This window comes from Melospiza melodia, chromosome W, assembly GCF_035770615.1.
Source record: "Melospiza melodia melodia isolate bMelMel2 chromosome W, bMelMel2.pri, whole genome shotgun sequence".
Classification (NCBI taxonomy): domain Eukaryota; kingdom Metazoa; phylum Chordata; class Aves; order Passeriformes; family Passerellidae; genus Melospiza; species Melospiza melodia.
Genome location: NC_086225.1, coordinates 6,299,599 through 6,323,301, shown reverse-complemented (window position 1 = coordinate 6,323,301; position 23,703 = coordinate 6,299,599).

The window sequence follows — 23,703 nt, the reverse complement described above, 5'->3', positions numbered from 1 at the left end:
CGTGATTGGGTCTTGGTGGCCTTTGATTTGTATTCTGCGCCCCAAGGTTGAACGGGCACCTCAAGGAGTTTAAAGGACGCGGTTGATAGCGTTGCTGATGTTGGGGTCTTTGATAATAATTCCGATGGTATCGGGGAGGTGATCTCTCCGGACAGTCCTTTATATAATGTCCTAGCTCTCCACAGTGATAGCATTTAGCTTGTTCTTTAGAGGTTATGACTGCATATGCACCCAAAACTCCTTCAGCAATACCCTTAGCAACTGCTTGGGCCACTGTATTTTCAGTGGACATGTGACATGTACAGCATTCTAGCATTTGCTCTATAGTAGGGTCTGAATCCACCGGTAGAGACCTCAAAATGGCCTTACATTTCTCATTTGAGTTGCTGAAAGCAAGCTTACATAAGAGTTCCTTTCTTGCCTCAGCACTCTCTGTTTGTTTCTCCAAAGCATCTCTAAGTCTGTCCACAAATTTTATAAAGCTTTCTTCAATGCCTTGTTTTATAGTAGAAAAATGCATTGTTGGCATTGACTCATCCTGCATTAGAAGCAAGGAGGTTTTTGCTGCAATTGCTACATCCTGCAGCGCTTCTTTATTCAGTGTTTCCATTTGTACAGCTGGGTTTTGAAAGTCTCCTTCACCGGCCAACTGTTCTACTGTGAAGTTGGTCTTAGTAGCATCAGCAGTATCTGAATCTGATAATGTTTTTAAGTGTTTCTTCCAATGCCTATCCCATAACAAATATTCTGCCGGTGACAGAAGGCATTGTGAAATATTTTTTACATCGTGAGGAAGCAAGACATGTGCAGAGAACATGGCTTCTAGGAAATTTCTAAAGATATGTGAACTACGTCCATGTTCCTTAGCTATATTTCTCAATTGCACTAGTTCCTTATTAGAAATTGGTTTCCATGTCTTGATATTAGATTCCCCACCATTCCTTCCTTGCCTGTACTCGACTGGAAAGGCTGTGATTTTCTGTGCTAGGTCCCAGTTCCCAGACTTCGTAGCTTCTATCTCAATAAGAGCCCATGGGTCTATATTAATCGTATCAAAATCAGATTCATCAGAAGAACTCTCATCGTCTGAGGAACGATGTGAGGGATATGCTACCCGTGAATTCCTTTTTTTTCGTTTAGAAGCGTTTTTCAAGGTTTTCAGTGACTGGCCCGAAGTTGGCACTATTGGGTGAGGGGTTGCAGCACAGCAGGGACCGGGTTGGGTGGGGGGGTGACGCCGCTGGTAGTCTCTGATCCGTTCGGGTGGCAGGAGGGTTGGGTGGGGGGTTGGAGAGACGCGTGGGGGCAGGGGGGGTGGGCGGGCTGGAGATGCACGCCTGGGGGGTATGGGGGTGCGCAAACAGTGCTGCTGGTTTGGGGTACTGCACATGTGTGCGGCTCGGCGCAGGGGGACAGGGTGTGGGCATGGCTCGGGAAAGCGGTGGGAGGGGCCGGGGCGGTCTCGGGAGGGGCGGGAGCGGGGGCGGTGACGGCAGGGAGGGCGGTCGCAGGGGCGGGGGGTAGCAGCGCGGGGTTGTGGGGGCGCGGCAGCGATAACAGGGCCGGGGAACGCGGCGGGCGCGGCAGGGAGAGCGGGGGGCAGGGTGGAGGCAGCAGCGGGAGCGAGGAATACCACGACGGAGCAAGCGGGGGCGGGGAGCGGCGGCACGGGGGTAGGGAGGACCGGGATCGCGGCGACTGGAGGCGGCAACGGCAGCACGGGCGCGGGGGGAGGGAGGAGGGGGTAGAGCGGCGCAGGGGGAGGGGTGGTCGCAGCGGAGGCTACGGTGGTAGGGGCAGGGAACGAGGCCTCCGGGGCTGGACGCGGGAAGGAAGCGGAGCCGCGGAGATGGGGGGCTACAGGAAACGGGGAGTTGGGCAGCGCGGGTCCCGCGAGGGAGGGGAATGTGGGGGGGGACTGCTTGGCTTCTGCCTGCAAGGTGGTATCTGCAGGAAGCTCTTCAGAGCCCAGCGGCTCTCTGGCCTGCAAGGCACATTCCTCTGTTATCTTATCAGCGCAATTGGCATAAGAGGAGGAAAGATCTGTTAGTTTGGAACTTTTTTCAGAGTTCGATTTTTCAATCGATTTTGTTATTATATGAAATAAAGGTAAGAAGTTAGTAACAGAAAAGTCCTGTTTTGTTTGAGACATATAAATGGTGTTTCCAACTGTATCCCAAAAAGAATTTTCAGTAATTGTGGTCTTATCAGTTTCAGGGAAATGCAGCACAATCCAAGTTACAAATTTTTTAAGAGTCTTTTTTGACAGACTACCTTTAGAAAAAGTGAAATTGTTAACAGATAAGGTTTCTACAATAGTTAAATATAACTCTCTCTCAAGTGTGGTTAGTCTTAAGGTGCTTAAACAAGTACCCATGATTTTCAAGCCCTTTCCACAGAAAAACAAGAAAAAAAGAAAAAAAACGAAAAAGTTTTTTAGAGCACCCAAAGGTATGCACACGATCTTAATTAATACTTACATCCTTTGGGGTCAGGGGTCTGTGGAAGGGTGTCTGCTCCTCAATTCTCCTCAGACTTTATCTCGTCCAGATGTATTGTTGAGGGTCGAATTGAGCCTTCCGCAGAAAGGATTTTCTAAAACGAAAAGTCCTTTCGCAGAAGGAGAGGCTTCCCGAACAGGCAATAACAGGAGGCCCTGAAAGGCTCCGATGCTCCGGTGACGCTTTGCTCCTGGGGGCCAGGGTCCAATGACACGTTTGGGCCGCCACTTAAATGAGCCTTACTTGGTCTTATCCTAGGCAAGCTGTTACAGCTCCAGAGCTCAGTCCCCAAGAGGACTGGGTGCCAGAAGCCAGCTCGCTCTCAGACCAAGGCCATGGGTCAGCCCCCTAGCAAGCAGGGAATATTCAGCTCTTAGTGATTAGGCAGCTCTTGTGATTTCAGCATTGCTTGCAAGGTAGCTTTTTCCCTTGGCCTAAGGCTCCAGCAGACGGTAGAGAGAGGAGAAGCAGAAGACGCTGGCTGTTCCACGAGTATGGCTTTATTGTAGGGTTCTGTGAAGGGTCTCAGCTCTTCTTCTTCCGAGTTAGTAGGGGTACAGTATGCTACTTTTATACCCTTGGCCCGGATCCAATCCTGACCAATGGCAAAGGTGTTAGAGTGACCATAAGTGACCAATAGTAGGGTTAACAAGATATTGCCTTACATGGCTATAGGGATAGGATATAGGGCGGATGTCCCTGGAGTCAGGAAGCTTCTTTGCTGCTTTGTCAGCATTCAGATTCTCCAAGGGGCCCTGGCTAAACCTGAGGGGTTTACTACAAGTGCCAAGTGAGGCTGGTTTAACAGTACCAAGTGGCTCCTGAAATCTGCCATCAAGAACAGGGGCAGGTGAGTTTTGTTTGCCAGGAAGAAGGAGCGAGGTTTCTATTAGGGGGCCTGGGGCTGAGAGTGGCCGGCTGGCTCCTGAAATTCCACAATATTCAGGATAGTTCCTAGATCCAAGCTGGCAACAGTAAAAACTCGGGCTGGTTTGAAAGGGCCAAGTGGCGTCTGCAATCGACCATCACAGACCGGGGCAGGTGAGTGTTGTTTGCCAGGAAAAAGGAGCAAGTTTTTTTTTGAGCGCCTGTGTCTGAGAGTGGCCGGCTGGCTCCTGAAATTCCACAATATGCAGGATGGTTCCCAGACCCAAGCTGACACCAGTGCCAAGTCGGGCTGGTTAGACAGTGACAAGTGGCTCCTGCAATCTGCCATCAAGAACCAGGAAAGGTGATTTTTTTTTTTTGCCAGGAAAAAGGACCGAGGTTTTTGTTCGGGGGCTTGGGGCTGCGAGTTGCCGGCTGACTCCTGAAATTCTGCATTACGCAGGATAGTTCCCAGACCCAAGCTGGCACCAGTGCCAAGTTGGGCTGGTGTGACCGTGCCAAGTGGCACCAGCATTTTGCCATCAAGAACTGGGGCAGGTGAGTTTTGTTTGCCAGGGAATAGTTGCTAGGTTTCTGTTGTGGGGCTGTCCTGTGTTGGCTGTATGATGCTTTTATCCCCAATCGTCTTTTCCTGTTTATGCTGAATCGTAAGTTTTGCACCTTTAAGACCTATTGCAGAGAGTGAAGGGGGGAGAGAAATGCAGGTTTTTTTCCTCCAGTCACTGCTGTCCCTCCCCCACATTCCTCCTCCTGGACTGTTGTCTGCGGACAGACAGCGGGACAGAGCTCTTCTTTTGCTTTTTAGTTAGTGTTAGGTATCTGAGGAAAAGAATTTCCCTGGGCTGGGTTTTTTTCTTTTGTATGGACCTCTTGAAACCTGCTCTGGACTGAACACTCAGGGGAGCACCGGCAGCTCACATCTCTGTCCCACCGGGCCGGGTCTGGCCTGCAACAATTCCAGCACCGGAGGGACTGATCAGAGACTGAGTGAGCTGCAACCTGGAGAGGGGGTTTTCTCAGTTTGTCATCTCTTTTAGAGTGGCAAGGGGTCTCATTGTTTAATATTGTTTTGCTTTTATTGTTTAATAAACATTTTTTTTCCACCTTTCTCCAAGGAGGTATTTTTTCCTCCCGGACCACTTGGGGGGAGGGGCCTGATGGGATCTGCTTTTCCCACTGGAGCTCCTTTGGGGGATTCTTCTCCAAATTTGCTCTAAACCTGGACAACATCTTAATAAATAAGTGCTTGAACAGCTCCAATGAGAGATAAATTGTCCTGCAAGACAGGTAAAAGTGAAGGACCATAGAGTGATTTCTGATGAGGAATAACAACTTGCAGGACTTTGTGCTGTGCGTTAGTCTCATGCATGCATTTTCCCTGGTATTATACTTCATCAAAATGCTCTCACAGTGCTTCTCATTGACTAACTCAGGTTTACTTTCTGAGTTAATTTATGAGTTCATTCATGCCTGTTAAAAGGACCGTAGAACAGAACAGCATTTCACTTACTTTATAAGGATGATAGAACACAACAGCACAGCTTTGGAGAAATAAAGCATGTAACTTAGGCAAACAGAAGTCATGCAAAACACAAGTAGGATGCCTGCTCAGCTCTGTAAGGCTGACAAAGTAGAAGTTATGCAAAACAACGGTATTGTGTGCACTCAAAAGCAGGTGTCTAGGAACTGCCACCTAAAAAGGACACTGGATGATGAAGACAGACCCCAAAGAACCATATAAGGACTTCCAATAAGGGGTGTGACTATGTCAAATAAAGTCAAGGAAGTGGGGATAGCTAATGAGTATGCAACCTGTGTGTATGATTGTGGAAGTTTGCAGGGGTTCCAGGACGAGGGAAGAGATGAGAATCTTGACTCCATGTTTCAGAAGACTGATTTATTATTTTATGATATATTTTATATTAAAATTATATATTAAAACTATACTAAAAGAAGAAAGGATTTCATCAGAAGGCTAGCAAGCAAGAGAATGAAATGATAACAGAAGCTCATGACTCTCAGAGAGTCCAAGCCAGCTGACTGTGATTGGCTATTAATTAGAAACAACCAACATGGACCAATCAAAGATGCACCTGTTGCATTCCACAGCAGCAGATAACTATCATTTACATTTTGTTTCTGAGGCCTCTCAGCTTCTCAGGAGAAAAAATCCTAACAAAAGGATTTTTCATAAAATGTGTCTGACATATGATAAAATCTCTATTCACCCAACACTCAAGGCTCTCAAATGGAGGAAGGATCCCCCAAGTGCTCAGCACTGCAATAAAGAATGCCTGATTTCTGATACTCAAAACTGTGTTAGAAAGTTTCTATCTGGTTTATTTCAGTATCATCTGTATCTCAGCAATTGACAACCAGTGTCCTTTTGCTCAAGAGAGAGTATATAGAAGGTACACACCACAGGGTACCCTGTGGTTTTACCTGTAGGACCAGAGAGATTACATGAGGAAGTGGGATGGAAAACTGTCTTGGTTTGAAAGACAAGTGTCTGCTAAAGAAGGTGGGAACCTCCCTTGGAATGGAAAATATGACCTCCTCCCTCTTATTATAACTTTGAAATTATGGAGCTTTCAGGCAAAGATATGGGAAAAGGAATAACAGTTCTTTAGAAGTATGTATATATATATAACAAGGTAAACAACAACAATGACAGCAACAACAAACAAAAAAACCCCAGAAACCTGATAACAGCCTCCTCTCAGCTGTCAAGCACTTTCCATTTTGGTCTAGTTATGGTCACAACTGGCAGGAGTGGTGCAATGATTCCCCTGCGACTGTAGGGGTGTGCTGTGGTGAGAGGTCAGCCACACCTCTCCACGTGGTAATGGCGGGAAAGCTGGCAAGAGAGATAGAAAAGGTGCTTCCATTACAAACCCACGGGGCCAGCTAGTCTCAGTGCCCATCTGGACAGTAAAATGGACTGTAGCAGGAACCTTGGAGCAGTGGTTGGAACAGCAGAGGTGGACATACCCAAGGTGACAAACACAATGTAGCAGAAACTCTGCAGCCATAGCTAAAGCTGCGGGGTGTCCCAGCAGGCATGGGGTGTTATACTGCAGCTAAAAAGCCCGAAGCAGTGGCAAAAAACAGCACAGCTGTGTGCAGCAGCCAGGTTTCTGCAAGCAGCTGCTGTGCACAGCCGTGAGATGTGCCCTCAGGAAGGAGGAGGGGTTCAGGGTCCCAGGTTTTCCCCTGAGGCACCTGAGTCGATGGTGTTAAAAATGCCAATCACTTGTTTTTAAATTTTTAAAAGATTAATAGTAATAAAATGGTTATAAAGATAGTGATATAATTGGAGTAATAAAAATTTGGACAATTACGGTTAGTGAAATAAACAAGGCAGGAGACTTTTTCTCCTTTTAATGCCTTTATTAAAAGTGATCAGCTCAGGATTGGGCAGCTCGGACGGGTCTGCAGTCTCCCGTCGTCTCTCCCAGGGCGAGGAGGAGGAGGATATTCACAGCTTTGTCCCGTAGGGGCAGAGCTGGGGGTCCGGGCCTCGTGGGAGCCTTTAGGGCGGGGTGACCCCTTCGGATGTTACTCCTGCCGCATCTCTCACTCGTGGCGTCGGGATGACTCCCTGCTCAGGGTGAGAGGGACTTCCAAGGTGTTCAGCATCTCTGCAGGCTCAGCACTCCGTTCCTGACGTCCAGACATCACTCCAATCTCTCAACTCTTAGTTGGCTCGTTCTTTTGGGATCTTTTTTAGCAATCTAGAAGCAGTAGCTTCTCATGGCATGCTGGTCCTGGAGTTATTTTGCATATCCCCCCCCCCCCAAGTCTCTTCTCCTCACTCTTCGGGAGGTCCCCACCCTTTACTGTCCCAGAGAAGGGCCATTAACTGGGCCCCAGCTAGGCTTTTACTGATACAAAAACAACTATTAACAACAACGACCCGTAATTACTATAACACACAAGCAGCACCCCAGCAGCAACAGAAGTAACCTTTTTCTCACAGAAAAAATCGACTGAATTTTTGTTCATAACAGTCCCCCCTCTTTTTCTTTGATTGAGCTTAAATTTTAAGCTCACATCAACTTACAATTTTTGACTCATGATCTTCATATTTAATTTTTTGAATTTACTATAAATTTCTTGAGCAATTTGGTAATCACGGTTACTTAACCTTGTTACTTTCTTTGGTTTCTTTAGGTTGGTCTGCACGGCAAATACTATTTTAATGAAACAGATAAATGAGCATAGTAAAAAGAGCAATCCTCCAAGTATACACACAGTGAGAAAAACTAGTTTTTCCCATACATCCTTTTTGAAAATCTCCAGGTTCTCCCACCAACTGGAATCAAGTGTAGGAGTTTGTTCTTGATTATTTACACATGCTAATTTTTTTATTTTGTTTGAAATGTTTCTAATAATTTCATTCTTTATTTTTAACACTGCCTGGAGCCTGATGACTTTCTTTAACATAGATATTGGGGTCTGAACTTGGCTTTTACAATTTTGAATTTTCTCAATTTCTATTTCACTTTGCTTGTTATGTTTAGTTTCTCCCAAATCATTATATATAGGAATTCCTAAACTTGATCCAGTTTCTTTGGGTAATAAGAAGAAAGTTGGTTTTATCATTCTAGCGGTGCAGCTGCCAGACCAGTCTCCTGACAATTTGGTGTGTGCTGTGGTATCAGAGATCAAACCTAGGGGTTTAGAGCTCCCCTGAAATGTGTTTTCAGCTTCTGTTGGGCATTCCCAACATTTAGACAGTTCTTTCATTTTCCAAAAGGGGTTTATCTCTTTTTCAGTACACTCATAACATTCATAAACTTCATGGTGAGTACACTTGTCTCTTTCTTTCTTCTCAACAGACTCTAATTTGTTTGGATCTCTTGGGATCCACTGGGTAGCTGAATACTTCACTGCGAAATACTTGTTACAAACCATTTTTCTTACCATTTTTACCATTTCTTCTCTTTTTACTAGATCTACTGAGCTTGTTTCAGCAGCATCACATTTAAAGCACAACCAGGCTTCCCCTATAAGGTACTCTCCTAGGAGTGGCTGCCTAAAAGTGGCAATATTGTGTGCTATCCAATACATTCTTCTATTTTTCTGATAAAGGACCAATTGGGAGAGGTTAACAGAATGAGGGTTAGAGTTGATGTGGTCTCTAGACCAGGAGCTCACTTCTTCCTTCTCATAGAGGGGTTGGTAGCACTCACTGCATGGCTCTCCTGGGCTCCCCAGAGCACCACCAGCAATCAGAGCCATCATTATTACCCTTCCCAAGAGTCCCGTATGGGTCATCTTGCACAGCCTGCCCACCCGGCCTTGCCTCTTGGGGAATTTTACTGCGAAGAAGCTTCCAAGCTCTTTAGAGTCCCTTCTACCCGCTTCTCTGGTTAAACCTCTCTTGGTCTATTCTTTACCAATTTTGGTTTCTCCTAGAGGAGTGCTCTGTAGAGGATTAACCTGGAGTCTTTAGAATTAAATTGGGGAACTTAACCAGAATTACTTATTTACAGTCTTAAACTTTTTACAAACATAGTTTACACAGAACTGTCTTGAAACATTTTAAGCAATGTTAGAACTCTGATACCAATTATTTTCCCATACAGTTCAGTCTTTTTGACTCTTCCTTCTGAGAGTCAACTTTAAATCACAGTATACTCAGGTGAATTTGAATCCTTATCCAGTGCCCGGAGGTGAGAGTGGTGTGGACTCTGGCCCAATGCCAGAGGGAAAAACTGGGAGTCTGGCTCAACACCAGAAGGAGAATGGGGTGGAGTCTGGTCCAATGCCAGAGGGAGAATGGGGTGGAGTGCGGTCCAATGCCAGAATGCCAGAGGAAAAAAAACTGGTGTTGAATCCTGGTCCAATGACAGGGGGTGAGAGTGATGTGGGTCCAACCTTTTTCTTTTGGTCTGCACAGTCGAATTAGTAATGAAGAGTATCTGAAACAGGCTTTCAAACATAGGCATTAATGGTCTGCTATTTTAGGATTTTATCAAAACTCAGTTTCTCTGTTTAATGTTACTGGTTAATTTCTCTTTTTCCATAGCTTGCATGTTTCTCTCATCAACTTCTGCATACTCTGTATTTTGCAAGGAGTTGTATTTCTGTTAGCTAACTTAACTCCCAAAGTGCTTTTATTCTCCTCTTTTTCTGTGTATTTAATTTACTGGTTTTTTGTTCTATTTTCAAGATCTTATCTCTTGCTTCTGTTTCTTACTTTCACTTACAGCTTAAATACTACTTTTTTTCAACCCCTTACACTTGAAACAAAATTTTTTTTTCTCACACCGTTCTTCTACATGTACACTTCCCTCCAAGGAGATGTGGTAAAACTTGTAATGCACAATCTACATTACCTCTATTCTAATTCGTCTACGTTCACTCTCTTTTATTTCTCATTCACTTTCACACATTCCTTCACACACTAAAGACACAAACTGGATCATTATTCCTAGATAATCACGGGTCCCTGTGGCCCCCCTCACCTTGGGGTTGGCCCACAGGTCTCAGTATCTCTGGGCCTTTTGGAAGGGCCCTGACTCTGGTTGCCTCTGGTGCTCATTCACCTGTGAGGCTGTCTGCGTGTCACTCACGCTCTTACAGCTACGGCTCCCTCACACATCTGGGGAGCACTAGTCTGGTTTGCAGGTCACACACACTCTTTGGCCACAGCCCCCACCTGCCCGGGGGACACAAGCCTGGTTTGCAGGTAACACACACTCTTTCCACTGTCCCCTTCCCACCTGCCCAGGAAGTTGAGGCTGACTTTTCTTGTGACTTACTCTCACACACACAACAAGAAAACAATAAGGTACCTTTTATTTTCACATTACTTATTACAAGTTTAGTGTTACTAGCCAGTTTTGGTGCTATTGGATATCCTTTCTACCTAGCTGCTTTTGTCTAAATTCAGATGTTTTTTCACTATTACTATACTTCTTAGTACTTTGTTGAGACAGGACTTATCTGTTCCTGTATCTACTCAAAAATTCTATTTCTTCATTTAGGGGTCCCACCTCAAAGTTTATCAAGGGCTCTTCTAGATGTTGCATCAAGTCCCCTATAGTAAAAAGCCCTTGACCCTCTAATCGTCACCTTTAAGTATCTTCCCTAAATTATCTTGTTCCCTGGCTATTACCTCATCGAGACTGAGCTTTCTACAAAACCTCCTGACGTTTCCTGCCTCTCCACAGTAAGAGCAATGTCGTTCTCTCAAAGGGACTTGAGGTGTCTCCATCCCTCTTGTACCTGAAAATACTGGCCTATCCTTGCCTCCTCCTGGTGGTGGACCTGCCCACCCCACACTTTCTCTAGCTACTGCAACCATGATCCTAGCCTTGGCCTTTGCTTTTTCTTCCTCCCTCCTTACATGCACTTTCAATGCTTCTCTTAATAACTCATTGATATCCTTCTCTTGCCAATCTTCCATCTTTTCCAATTTTCTCCGTATATCAGGGCAAGATTTGGTAACAAATTGGACTTTTAGTAGCACTTGACCTTCTAGGGTGTCTGGGTCTATTCTAGAGTACAACTGGAAGTTCCACTTTAGGCGGTTAAGCCAGGCAGCAGGAGCTTCATCCTTCTCTTGTGCACCCTCAAAGGCCAATTGGGTGTTAGTTCCTTTGAGAACTGACTCTTTGATCCCCCGTATTATCAAAGACCTATATTCCATCATGGCCTTCCTCCCCTCCTCCTGGTTAGGGTTCCAGCTGAGATCCGTTAGTGGCAATTTATGTTCACCTGTTGGCACCCGGGGTCCTGGACTGTTATTTTTCTCCCAAAATATTATGCCAGCCGCCCTAATCATCTGGACCTCTTCTGGGGAAAATAATATACTCAGGATGGAATTAATCTCCCCCCAAGTGCAGATATTTGGACCTAGAAATTGATCCACTTGGTTGGCTATGCCCACTGGGTCCTCGACTAAATGCCCCAACGCTTTCTTGAATCCTCTCACCTCAGAAGCAGTTAGAGGAGCGTTCACAAAGCCAACACCTCCCGCTACTCTTCCCATAGGAACTTCTCTGAGGGGAAAGAGTTTCTCTGCCTTGGAGGTCTTGGATCTGGTACTACAGTATGGCCCATCTTCAGATGCCAAACTAGTTTGAGGGATATCTGGGTTACCTGTGGTAGCTAGGGAAGAGGCGCTGCGGAAGATTTCGCGATGTCACGGAAAGCTAGGACCCTCGGTTCCCCATAGATAAGACCCTCAGGTACTCATAGATAAGAAATTAACATAGGAATGTGGTCCCACTAACAATAGGAATGTTGCCCCACTGAAGCCAGTAACTTTCCATCCCTTACCCAGTACTTTTCCATTCCCTACTAACCATAGGTAAGAAGGACAAACCCCTTTTCGACGTAGAGACCCCTAAGACTATAAGACCCCATGAGAAGAAGTAATAAACGCCTTTTGACCGTCCACCACATTGGTGTCTGCGTATGTCATTGGCCCGAACGGCCCTAGAGAGAGGGCTGTCGAGCTGTACCTCAGAACCAGGTCGCCTGCCTTGATCCAGAAGGCAACATTTGGTGCCGGAAACCCGGGACAGCGGCTTGCGCCCGGGGAACGGGGAACACTCCTGGAACGAGGACGGCGGCTGCGGCAGCAGGACTGACCGCAGCGGGGGGGGACGCCCCCCGGACCAGCTTGGACAATGGAATCCACAGCGAAGGTCGTAAGTCAGGCTCATGAGCAATGGGGAATTAAAGGTGAGCTCAGGAACTCTAATCTTGCTATTGCAAGGCTCCTAGAGCTGGGGACGATCGAACGTCCGGTAAATATATTATATTGGGAAGCGCGGGAGAAGTGCACTGCCGCCTCAGCAGAGGACTCAAAGTCCGCAGGCAGTGGTAAAAACCTCAAAGCGTGGGGGAAAGTAGAAGAGGCCCTACGCAAGACGTTAGAAGAACAGGAGACGCGGGAAGCCGCGCGTATACGTTTATTAGCTACACCAAAGCCGGGGGTGGGGGCCGCGACGCAGACCGCCTCTGAGAGCGATCGGATTGAAGGCGGGAATACTCGGGGGCCGGGCGCGTTCCACCCCTTCCCGAGCCCGAGCCCAGACCCCCCAGAGCCCCCAGGAGACCCCCCGGAACCCCCAGGGGACCCCCCGACCTTCCCGCGGAGCCCGCCGGGTCCTAGCCCCCCCGCGGAACCGTCCGAAAAAGCCGCGGTTTCTCTATCCGTCTCTTCCCCGCCGGCCGCCGGTCCGGCGCAAGAAGCAGAGCAGCGCGCGCGATGCTTCTGGCAGGGACTCGCGGAGGAGGCGCGGAACAAGGCCGGATTGTCGGACCCCGCCGGGATCGGTAAAAACTCGTCCCCGCCATGTGCGTTTAAAAATGGCGCCGAACCACATGGCGAGGGCGGAAGGGAGGAGGCGGGGGGCGGAAACGGAGTCAGCCTGCTTAACATCGCATGCGCGGGCGAGCGGGGAGACGGGGCGGCCCCCGCGGAGGAGCGTAAGAACAACCAGAGCGCTCTATTCAAATTAGGTCCTTATGGGGCAAGGACCTCCCCCGGCAGGAGGCGGGGGGAGCCCAGGGGGAGGGAGCAGCACCACCCCCGAAGGGAGGAGCGAGGTCGAAGCCGAACAAAACGGCACGGAGCGCCGGAAGTGTACCGGCAGTCAGCTTCCGGCTCAGAGTCAAGTTACAGCTGCTCAGACAGCTCAGAAGAGCCGACCGAGTCCGGCTGGGACTCGGAAACCGAGAGAGCAAAATTAATGCGGTTTCGAGCGAAACCGAATAAAGCTTTAAACAATATCGAGAAACAATCGCAACACAAACTCAGCGATTGGGGAAAAATAAAAGCAGCCTGTGGGGACCGGGCACCGGCAGCCTCCATGCACACTTTCCCGGGGGGGGTTGCCGGAGCGCGGGGGAACCAACAAAGGGCATATACTCCGGTTAACCCAAAAGAAGCCAAAGCGATTTCAGAAATAGGGATCAACTCAGCTGTAGTACACACTCTTGAGGATGACCTTTCTAGCAATAACGATCTGCTCACTTTTGATATTAAGCAAATAAGCCGCATGCTTTTTGATGGGTCGGGGCGGACTGTATTTAAGCAGGAATGGCAGGACGACCGCGTTAGTCCAGGCTTCCGGGGAAGGGCAGCAACTCAGCGAGCTGTCCCCAGCCGGCACAGCTTTCCCTGGCAGCACCCTCACTCCAAGCATCCCGGCCCCGGGGAAACGGGACGTCCTTTCCATGCTCGGATTTCGGATTACAAACCTATCCTGAAGGCCACTGCCGTGCACCCCCTGCTGCCAATCAAATTGACTTGGAAATCATCAGACCCTGTATGGGTTGAGCAGTGGCCCCTGACAGAGCCTCGAATGGCAGCCTTGCTGGAACTGGTCGACCGCGAACTGCAAAAGGGTCACATAGAACCCTCCACCAGCCCATGGAACACCCCTGTATTTGTGATCCCCAAGAGGTCCGGACAAGGCTATCGTCTCGTCCACGACCTGAGAGAGGTGAACAAGACGATCCGACCCCTGGGTCCAGTCCAGACACTGCTACCCGCGAACTCAGCCATCCCCGAAGGGCAGCCGTGCGCAGTACTGGACATCAAGGACTGTTTCTTTTCAATACCCCTGCACCCTGAGGACAGAGAACGATTCGCCTTTTCCGTGGCGTTTCGGAACGGCGAGCGGCCCAACCTTCGCTTCCAATGGAGAGTGCTTCCACAAGGCCCAGTCGACAGCCCGACCATATGCCAGATCACCGTGGATAAAGCACTGACGCCGGTCCGACACTCCAATCCCACCGCAACCATCATCCAGTACATGGACGACATCCTGGTTGCAGCACCATCAACAAGCCAAGTAGATGACCTGGTGACCACAATCACAGAGACCCTTCAGGCCAACGGCTTCGAGATCGCGAGCGCAAAGATCAAGAGAGGACCCTGCGTGACCTTCCTGGGAGTAGGAATCACAAGCTCCTACGTGACACCCCCCGAGATGAAGATCAACCGAGAAGTCGAGACGCTCCACGACATGCAACGCCTGGTGGGATCGCTGCAGTGGCTTCGCAACATCGTTCTGATTCCTCCCGAGGTCATGGACCCTCTGTACGACCTCCTGAAAGGGAAGAACCCCTGGGATCCCAAGGAGCTGACACCGCAAGCAACGAGCTCCCTCGACTTCATCGAAAACCAGATGTCCACTGGCACGCTTGCCAGGTGGAACCCAGCCATGCCACTGGACCTGTATGTCCACTTCACACCGAAGGGGGGAGTGGGAGCACTGGCCCAAGGACCTTCCGAAAAGGCCCGACCGATCCAATGGGTGGTCCTCGGAAGACCCGCTCGTGCATTTTCCCCGGGAATCGAATGCATCGCCAGCCTCATCATGAAAGGTAGGAGACTCGCCTTGAAACACCTAGGGACAGAGCCGACAAGCATCCACCTTCCGTTTCGCAAGCAGCCGACCTCGGAGTCAGCCACAATATCGGAGTACCTGGCCCTTGCTCTCTCCGGCTTCGGAGGAGAAATCTCCTACTCCTCCAAGCCACCCTGGACGAAGCTGCTGACCGTGGTCGACATGGACATGCCACCGAAGGTCAAGGACAGACCGCAGCCGGGACCAACGGTCTTCACAGACGCTTCCTCCACGACTTCAACCGCAGCAGCAGTGTGGCAGGCAGGAGAACAATGGCATTGCATCAAAGCGTGCGACCCCACACTGTCAGTGCAACAACTGGAGGCAGCAGCAGTGGTCTTGGCGTGCGGACTCTTCCAAGACGAACACCTCAACATCGTAACGGACTCTATATTCGTGGCAAGGCTCTGCCTGTCCATGGCAGGACCAGGAGTGTCGACATCAGCAGCAGCCCTAATGCTGGAAGAAGCACTTTCCTCGCGACAGGGCACCGTGTCAGTCATCCACATCAACAGCCATGACCCAGTCAAAGGCTACTTCCAGACCGGCAACGATAAAGCGGACGCCGCAGCGAAAGGCGTTTGGACCCTGCAAAGAGCTCGTCAGCTGCACGAGTCGCTCCACATCGGAGTCAAAGCACTGGCGAAGAGATGCGGAATCCCGACAGCGGACGCGAAACATGTGGTAGCCACTTGCCCTTACTGCCAGAAGTCACCCCTTTGGACCTACGGAGTCAACCCGAGAGGTCTCAAGCCCTCAGAAATCTGGCAGTCGGACTTCACCTGGTGCGAGCTGATGAAGCCCCGAGCATGGCTTGCAGTGACAGTAGACACTTATAGCGGGACGATCATAGCCACACAGCACTCCAAAGCAAACTCCAAAGCCACAATTCAGCACTGGCTGACAGCCATGGCTTGGCTTAGTATCCCCAAGCAGATCAAAACTGACAACGGTTCCAATTTCACCTCCAAACAAGTACAGGAATTCGCTGCGAAATGGGGCATCACGTTAGTGCAAGGCATCCCACACAACAGTACCGGGCAGGCCATAGTTGAGAGAGCAAACCAGACCCTGAAAACCAAGATAGAAGTATTGGCAAAAGCAGAGGGCTTTGCCGATGCCATTCCCCCAGGAGATCAGGCACGCATGCTGGCAACCGCTTTGCTGGCACTGAATCAATTCCCTAGGGGAGACGAAACACACAGTCCCGTCCAAAAACACTGGGCCACTCGAACGCTAGAAGAGGGCCCACAGGTGGTAATCAGAAACGAGTTAGGCGAGTGGGAACGGGGCTGGAGGTTGATGCTCACGGGGCGAGGGTACGCAGCTGTCAAAAAGGACGGCAAAATCAGGTGGTGTCCACTTAAGTCAATTAAACCGGACCTTCATAGCGAGCAGAATGAGACTGACGAGAATTGCGAGTCTTTGTTTACAGGACCTGCTCGTGGGACGTCCTCGGGACGCGTACATCCCGGTTCCAGACGAAAGCGACAGACCACCAAGCCATCAGGCAGCACCCGAGAGACCCGCACGGGTGAGACCCAACCGCCAAAGGTGTTTCTGTGTGATTTTGCTGTTGGGGCTTGTCGCCAGAGGGAAAGCCAGCCCAGATCACTACCCCCATCGGCCATTCAGGTGGGTCATGCGACACCTTAGTAGTGGCAAAGTACTCAGAGAAATCACCACACCAAACACCCCATCCTTCGTGCTCCGCATCACCGACCTGTTTCCAGGACAGCCAAGGGTAAACCCCTATTCCCCACACCTCACACATTCGTACCTATCCTACTGGTGCCCAGCTTCAAACCCTGGGAAAAGCTACTGCAGTCACCCAGGGTGGGGATATTGTGGGCACTGGGGCTGCGAAACCATAGTTACAGATGCCAGACCGTCGGGGCCTGGGTGGGATCCACAAGAGCCAGACAAATTCTTACAGTTCACCTGGGCACCCATCGGCTGCAAAATACCCTTCTTCTTTTGCGAAAACCCCCATCGAAACCAAATTAAAATCCCTAACTTTCGGGCATGCACTGATTACAACATGACGGTCTTGCAGCCAGACCACTCTAGCTGGGCCACAGGCAGAACGTGGACAGTGGTCCTTCAAGGGTCAAAAGAGAGGGTGAACGTGCAAATTATCAGGCTCCAGCCGTCAGCACCCCGAGCAGTCGGACCCAACAAAGTGATTAAAAGCGTGCCGAAAGGGAGAAACATAACCTACCCCAAAACCTTACCCACAGGGGTCAGCAATGTCCCGACCAGTCAAGCGGAAACCTTTCAGATGAGTCGCTTAACCGAGTCAGACGCAGACCCAATCCTTCGTATGTTAGAGGCTACCTTTCTATCCCTGAACGAATCCAACCCTAACCTAACCGAATCCTGCTGGCTTTGTTACGATGTCAAACCTCCCTTTTACGAAGGAGTCGCTTTAGACACTCCCTTCAGTTATTCCACAGCCGACGCCCCTCACCAGTGCAGATGGGACACCCCTCGCAAAGGAATCACCCTGAGTCAAGTCACAGGCCGAGGCAGATGCTTTGGCAATTCAACCCTAGCTAAGCGGGGAGGTAACATCTGCACCAAAATTGGCAGGCTGAACAGGAAAAACAATAAGTGGGCAGTCCCATCCGCATCGGGGATGTGGGTTTGCCAGCGATCCGGAGTGAGTCCTTGTGTGTTCCTTCCCAAATTCAATGACTCTAACGACTTCTGTGTCCAAGTTCTGATTGTTCCTAGGGTCTTGTACCACTCAGACGAAGAGATGTACCATCTTGAGGGACCCAGCCGGATCCACAAAAGAGAAATAATAACAGGTCCATTGGCGATGCTGTTTCTAACAGTCACCCTCGGACCATGCCTGCTGAACAAGCTGGTCTCATTCGTTCAGAGCCGCCTGGAACGGACCAACATCCTGTTCATAGGGCGACGACAGTTGCTGTGAATTCAACCAGAGAATTCAACCAAAGAACACTGCCAGTCACAAGATTTTCGAAACTTGTCTGGCAAAAGCTTACTCAGGTTTCCCAAAATCCCTTTCCCTTGTCAAGTTACAACCTTATACCTCAATTCAGTATCTATGTACACGACTACCTCATTCATTTGTGAAAAGGGAGGGGGAGATGTGGTAGCTAGGGAAGAGGCGCTGCGGAAGATTTCGCGATGTCACGGAAAGCTAGGACCCTCGGTTCCCCATAGATAAGACCCTCATGTACTCATAGATAAGAAATTAACATAGGAATGTGGTCCCACTAACAATAGGAATGTTGCCCCACTGAAGCCAGTAACTTTCCATCCCTTACCCAGTACTTTTCCATTCCCTACTAACCATAGGTAAGAAGGACAAACCCCTTTTTGACGTAGAGACCCCTAAGACTATAAGACCCCATGAGAAGAAGTAATAAACGCCTTTTGACCGTCCACCACATTGGTGTCTGCGTATGTCATTGGCCCGAACGGCCCTAGAGAGAGGGCTGTCGAGCTGTACCTCAGAACCAGGTCGCCTGCCTTGATCCAGAAGGCAACAGTTACCCTGAACTTCCTGCACATCATCAGGTGTATTTGCTGATAGCTGTTTACTGGGCAAGGAGGCATTTGTGTCCCAACTAGGAGGAGGTAAAGGGACAGCAATAGGAGGGGGAGAAGAGCCTGAGTGGATATTAAGTGGAGCTGGAGAAGAGATGGAGAATGCAGCAGGTGGAGTAGGCGCTTGTGGTGATGCAGAAGGAACTGGAGGAGCTGAAGGTGGTGAGAGAGTGGTTACTGGGGGAGATACTGGGTTTATCATAGGGGAAGCTGAAGAGGTAGAAGGAGGAATTTGAGCAGGTTAATGAGATGGCAGCCGGGGGAAGAACCGGACCTGCCATTTGAGGTGCTTGAAGAAGAGGATTATAAGGTGGAGGGGCAGAAGGAGGCAAATAATCCAGGGGGTCCCATCTTTTATTAGTCCTATCATCCCCTCCTTCATTTCCCTCTTTCTTCCTCTGTACCTTACAAATTCGCACCCCTTCATCCCCAATAGCGTTCTTTAACCAGCAAGATACATACAGTAATTGCTCAGGATCAGTATCTCCTCGAGCTGTCAAATAATTATTTAGTTGTTGGCACATCCACTTATCCTTTGTTCCACACCAAGGCCATCCTCCTTGGACCTCTAATTCCGGCCAGACTTCTACACAACAGTGGATCATTTTCACTTTATCTAATCCCTCTGTGGCCTCTATAGAATCCCATTTTACTAACAGTTCTCCTAAGGGACTATTGGGAGGTATATTCGTCAGTCTCTTGCCGGTCTTTTTACTATTACACCCTCCCATTTTTCAGGTCTCAACAGTAAAAAATCCCAAAGGTGCCTCTCCTGACAGGTAATTTCACGAAAAATCTTGTTTGAAGAGCTTCAGCCTCCTCCACCAAACTTCAAATTTTTGCCTGATTCTCCGGACTTTATACTGAAACAACTGCCCGATCTCTTGATTGCCCAACTTTCTAACTTCAGGTCTTACATCTATCAGGACTTGAACACACGAAACCTTGGCCTAAGAATCTGGGCTGTGCCTGGCTCCCTCTGTCAGGAAAAACAACTGCCTGATTTTTAGTTTGCCTAACCTGCCAATTTTTAGGCTTCACCATATAAGGACTTAAAAACAAACTGCAGCCTTCTTCGCTGGGATTTGTGCCTGACCCCTTTGTCAGGACTTACTTTGCCTGCAGGGCTTGTGAGCTTACCCGAATCCTTCTCGGGACTTACAATCTGCCTTGTTGAAAAAGAAATGAAATTTAGCAAAATGTTTAATTATAGTGAGTTGTGTGTGAATTGGTTTGTTAAAAGCAGTTTTGTAGCCGTTGAAAGTGTGTGTTGGGTTTTGTGTGTAACCTAGCAGGTAGTCTTAGGGATTTAATAATTATTTAAACTAGTGTTGGAAAGTAAGAATGCTAACCTGTCTGGAGGCAGCATACAATGCTCTTAGAATAAGATAAGCAGAAGATTAATGATCTTGTGTGTGAACCAAGGAATGTATCACAAGGGGTCTGTGACTAGGCAAGGGGAACTGTTTCTTGGAAACTTTGTTATGAATCGCATGTATAAGAGGGAAGCACCCATACGTGAAATTGGGGGCTCGGGCTTGGGACGCTAGTCCACCAGCTCCCTGGGCCCTTAATAAAGCACCCACAAAACTTATCCTAGTTTTGTGTCATTTATCAATCGGGCAACAGCCTGACTTCCCTCTGTCAGGACTTTTGGGGGTGCGTGCCACTCATAAAACTATTCCCTCCGCACGCCCAGAGAGGGGGCCCTTTTTCCCCCTTAGGAGACGACTCACACTAATTCCACGCGCTTCCCCCTGTTCCCAGCTGGCCCCTTTGCAGGGATACGGAAACGCAGTACTGAGAGGTCCACTCTCGCTCCGAAAGTCCGGCTACCGGCCTTCATCTCAGTCGCACATGCCTCCACACGTCTCCCACTCCCACCACCGGATTTCTCACCAGTCCGGTGCTCCACTGCGTCACTGGTCCTGAACCGATCCCTCTGGTCCTTATAGCCAGCTGTCCTGGAGGTCCAAGCTGGCAAGTCCTGGTGTCCTCGTCTGGCATGGCTATCCCGGACGAGAGCCCCAGCTCAAATAAACAAGGCAGGAGACTTCTTCTCTTTTTAATGCCTTTATTAAAAGTGATCAGCTCAGGATTCGGCAGCTCGGACGGGTCTGCAGTCTCCCATCGTGTCTCCCAGGGTGAGGAGGAGGAGGAGGAGGATATTCGCAGCTTTGTCCAGTAGGGGCAGAGCTGGGGGTCCAGTCCTTGTGGGAGCCTTTAGGGCATGGTGACCCCTTCGGATGTTACTGCTGCCGCATCTCTCGGTCCCCTCCTGGCGTCAGGACGACTCCCGTGCTCAGGGTGAGAGGGACTTCAAAGGTGTTCCGCATCTCTGCAGGCTCAGCACTCCGTTCCTGACGTCCAGACATCACTCCAATCTCTCAACTCTTAGTTGGCTCGTTCTTTTGGGATCTTTTTTAGCAATCTAGAAGCAGTAGCTTCTCATGGCATGCTGGTCCTGGAGTTATTTTGCATATCCTCCCCCCCAAGTCTCTTCTCCTCACTCTTCGGGAGGTCCCCACCCTTTACTGTCCCAGAGAAGGGCCATTAACTGGGCCCCAGTTAGGCTTTTGCTGATACAAAAACAACTATTAACAACAACGACCCGTAATTACTATAACACACAAGCAGCACCCCAGCAGCAACAGTGGTAACCTTTTTCTCACAGAAAGAAATTGGCAGAATTTTTGTTCATAACAGTTAGGACAATACAGGACAATAAAAACAAAGAGTTGCGGGCAGTCCAGGTATCTTTTTCTGGGCAAAATAAGCCCAAAAAAGGACCCCCATTAACAGAGGATTAACCCTTAAAAACAATAGCCTGTTGCATATTTATACATCTTATACATGATGCATAAACTCCATTCAAACAAAGGATTTTGTCTGGTCAGTGTCAAATTCTTCCTCTGAATCCTGACAGCATCTTCATTACTGAGCAAGGCAGGAAGAAGTTCGTTTCTTCTGATAGAGGAGCAATAAATTATTTTTTCTGAATGATTTAGGTGTCCTGTGGCTGCTATCTTGGTGCAAGTACCTTATTTGTCTCTTTTAAAAAAGTATCTTACATAGCATAGCTTCTATTTTAACATTATGTTATAACCTAAAACTATATTTAACACACTACTTAAGAAAATTAACACAGCATAACTTTCTAACATAACACGTATAATATTCATTTTAATATTTTCAAAAAGCCAGTCATAAAATACACGTTTTCACAATAGTGAGGGTCCTTTCCACTACAATCACATGTTAATAAGGTCCCAGTTCAATGGCTGCCCTTACAAGCAAAGACTCACAGTAAGGAAGAAGTAGTACAGGGGCTGGACTCTGTGGTGGCAGTGAATTCTCCCTGCGGTAGTAGCAACTCGACCATTCCCCTCTGATCCAAGAGCGAGAGAGGAGCTGAGCCCAGTCCCTCATCCCCCAGCCAAAATCTCATGGTATCCCTGCCCTTCCCAAGAGAAAATCTCCCAGCTAAGAGAGTAGCCAGCACCCTTTTCCCCACCTTGGCCACTTCTTTTGTCTCTTAGGTACAGCACTTTATCATCTCTTAGGCAACAAAGGAGACAAAATTTCCTGAGAGAAAGGAAAAAAAAAGGAGAAATCCTAACCTCCAACAAAACCCTGCCTTGATCCTAGAGACACGGGTGCAGAAATTGCAGGGTAAAAGTCATAAATGGGGCATCTTCCAGAAAAGTTTCTGCTCCAGTCTCCAGTGGACAGCTTCCCAGGCCGAATGGAAGAGCTGATTATGCTACTGACTCCATGGAAAGAAGTTCTAGTCCATTTCTTCAGGATTTAAGTGAGGAATCTTGTTATCAGTATTCACAGAGGCCCTGCCTCCAGCCAGGTGGAGGAGAGGGATAACTAGGTTTACTGGACTGTGTGGATCCTATGGCCTGGCACAGCAGCCCCACAGGAGTACAAGGCTTTAGTAGACACTGGTGCACAGTGTACCCTAATTCCATCAAGTTATGCAGGGGCAGAATCCATCTGTATTTCTGGAGTGACAAGGGGATCATATCAGTTGACTATACTGGAGGCTGATCTTAGCCTGACTCGTAATGAGTGGCAAAAGCACCCCACTGTGACTGGCCCAGAGGCTCTGTGCATCCTTGGCATAGACTATCTCAGGAGAGGGTATTTCAAGGATCCAAAAGGGCACCAGTGGACTTTTGGTATAGTTGCCCAGGAAATGGTGGAAATTAAGTGGCTGCCTACCTTGCTCGGTCTCTCAGTGGACCCTTCTAGTGTGGGGTTGCTGAAGGTTGAAGAGCAGCAGGTACCAAATGCTACTGATAGGAAAGATATGTGCTAATGTTTTTAAATTAATTTGGTGGGTGAAAGTATGGGTGTTAACATCTGTGAAATGTGTCATAATGGCAGTGAGAAATTAAGCCCCCTCTTCAGTTGAATTTTTAAAAAAAAATCATAAAGGACAACAGGGGATAAAATCAATAAAGCAAAACTAACAGTGCTGGGTGCGTAGCCATAGCCAGAGGCACACTGGCTAACCATAGCAACTCTTCTTAAATACCCTTTCTATTGCATTGGTCAAATACATAAATGATGATACATATTCAAACATTTTTTAAACTCATTTACATGTTCCAGGAACTTTTTAGAATGGTCCCTCCTCTAATCCACCTTCTTAGAGCATGTGCAGTAATCTTGTATGTCATTTTGAAGGTCATGTGTCACCTCCTCACAACAGCCCCCTGTTCCATGGCTTCAGCAGGTGACAGTTGTTGATAGGCAGTGTCAGTAGCAGGGGTCCTCATCACGCCCATTCCTCAAATGATCTGACCATGCAGATGGTTTAGTTATTTCAGTTTTTGCAAGTTAACCACAAATACTCTAAATGAACATCAACTGCTTTACAAATATGTCTGAGTGATTTTAATTATTGCCAGTTAGCTACAAAAATAAAAGCATTAGTTATCATTTCACAACTATGGCTACTTCTGCAAAAGTTAACATTATATTAAAATGCACAACATTTAGCATCCACTTTAATATTTGCGAATGCCAAAGCTATAACATGCAGTTATCACAATGTTTCTACATACTTGGGGCAGCAAGTTTCTTGCAGAGCCCAGACAGGTTGGCTCCTGAGATAGACAAAGGTCTGCACAAGCCTAAACTTCTGAACTTTGGGGTAAAATGACAGATTCAAGGGGGCATATGGAGTAGGCAGAAGGCTGTGACTTCCTATGGGGAAAGGAAGAAGGCAACATGCGGCCTGGAGTTCAGGATAAAAGGGAGGCTGCACTCTCTGAAAATCTGAGAGAGAAAAGCCCACGGGTGTGTGCCCCAGTGCCCTGGGGTGACTTCATGATGCAGGT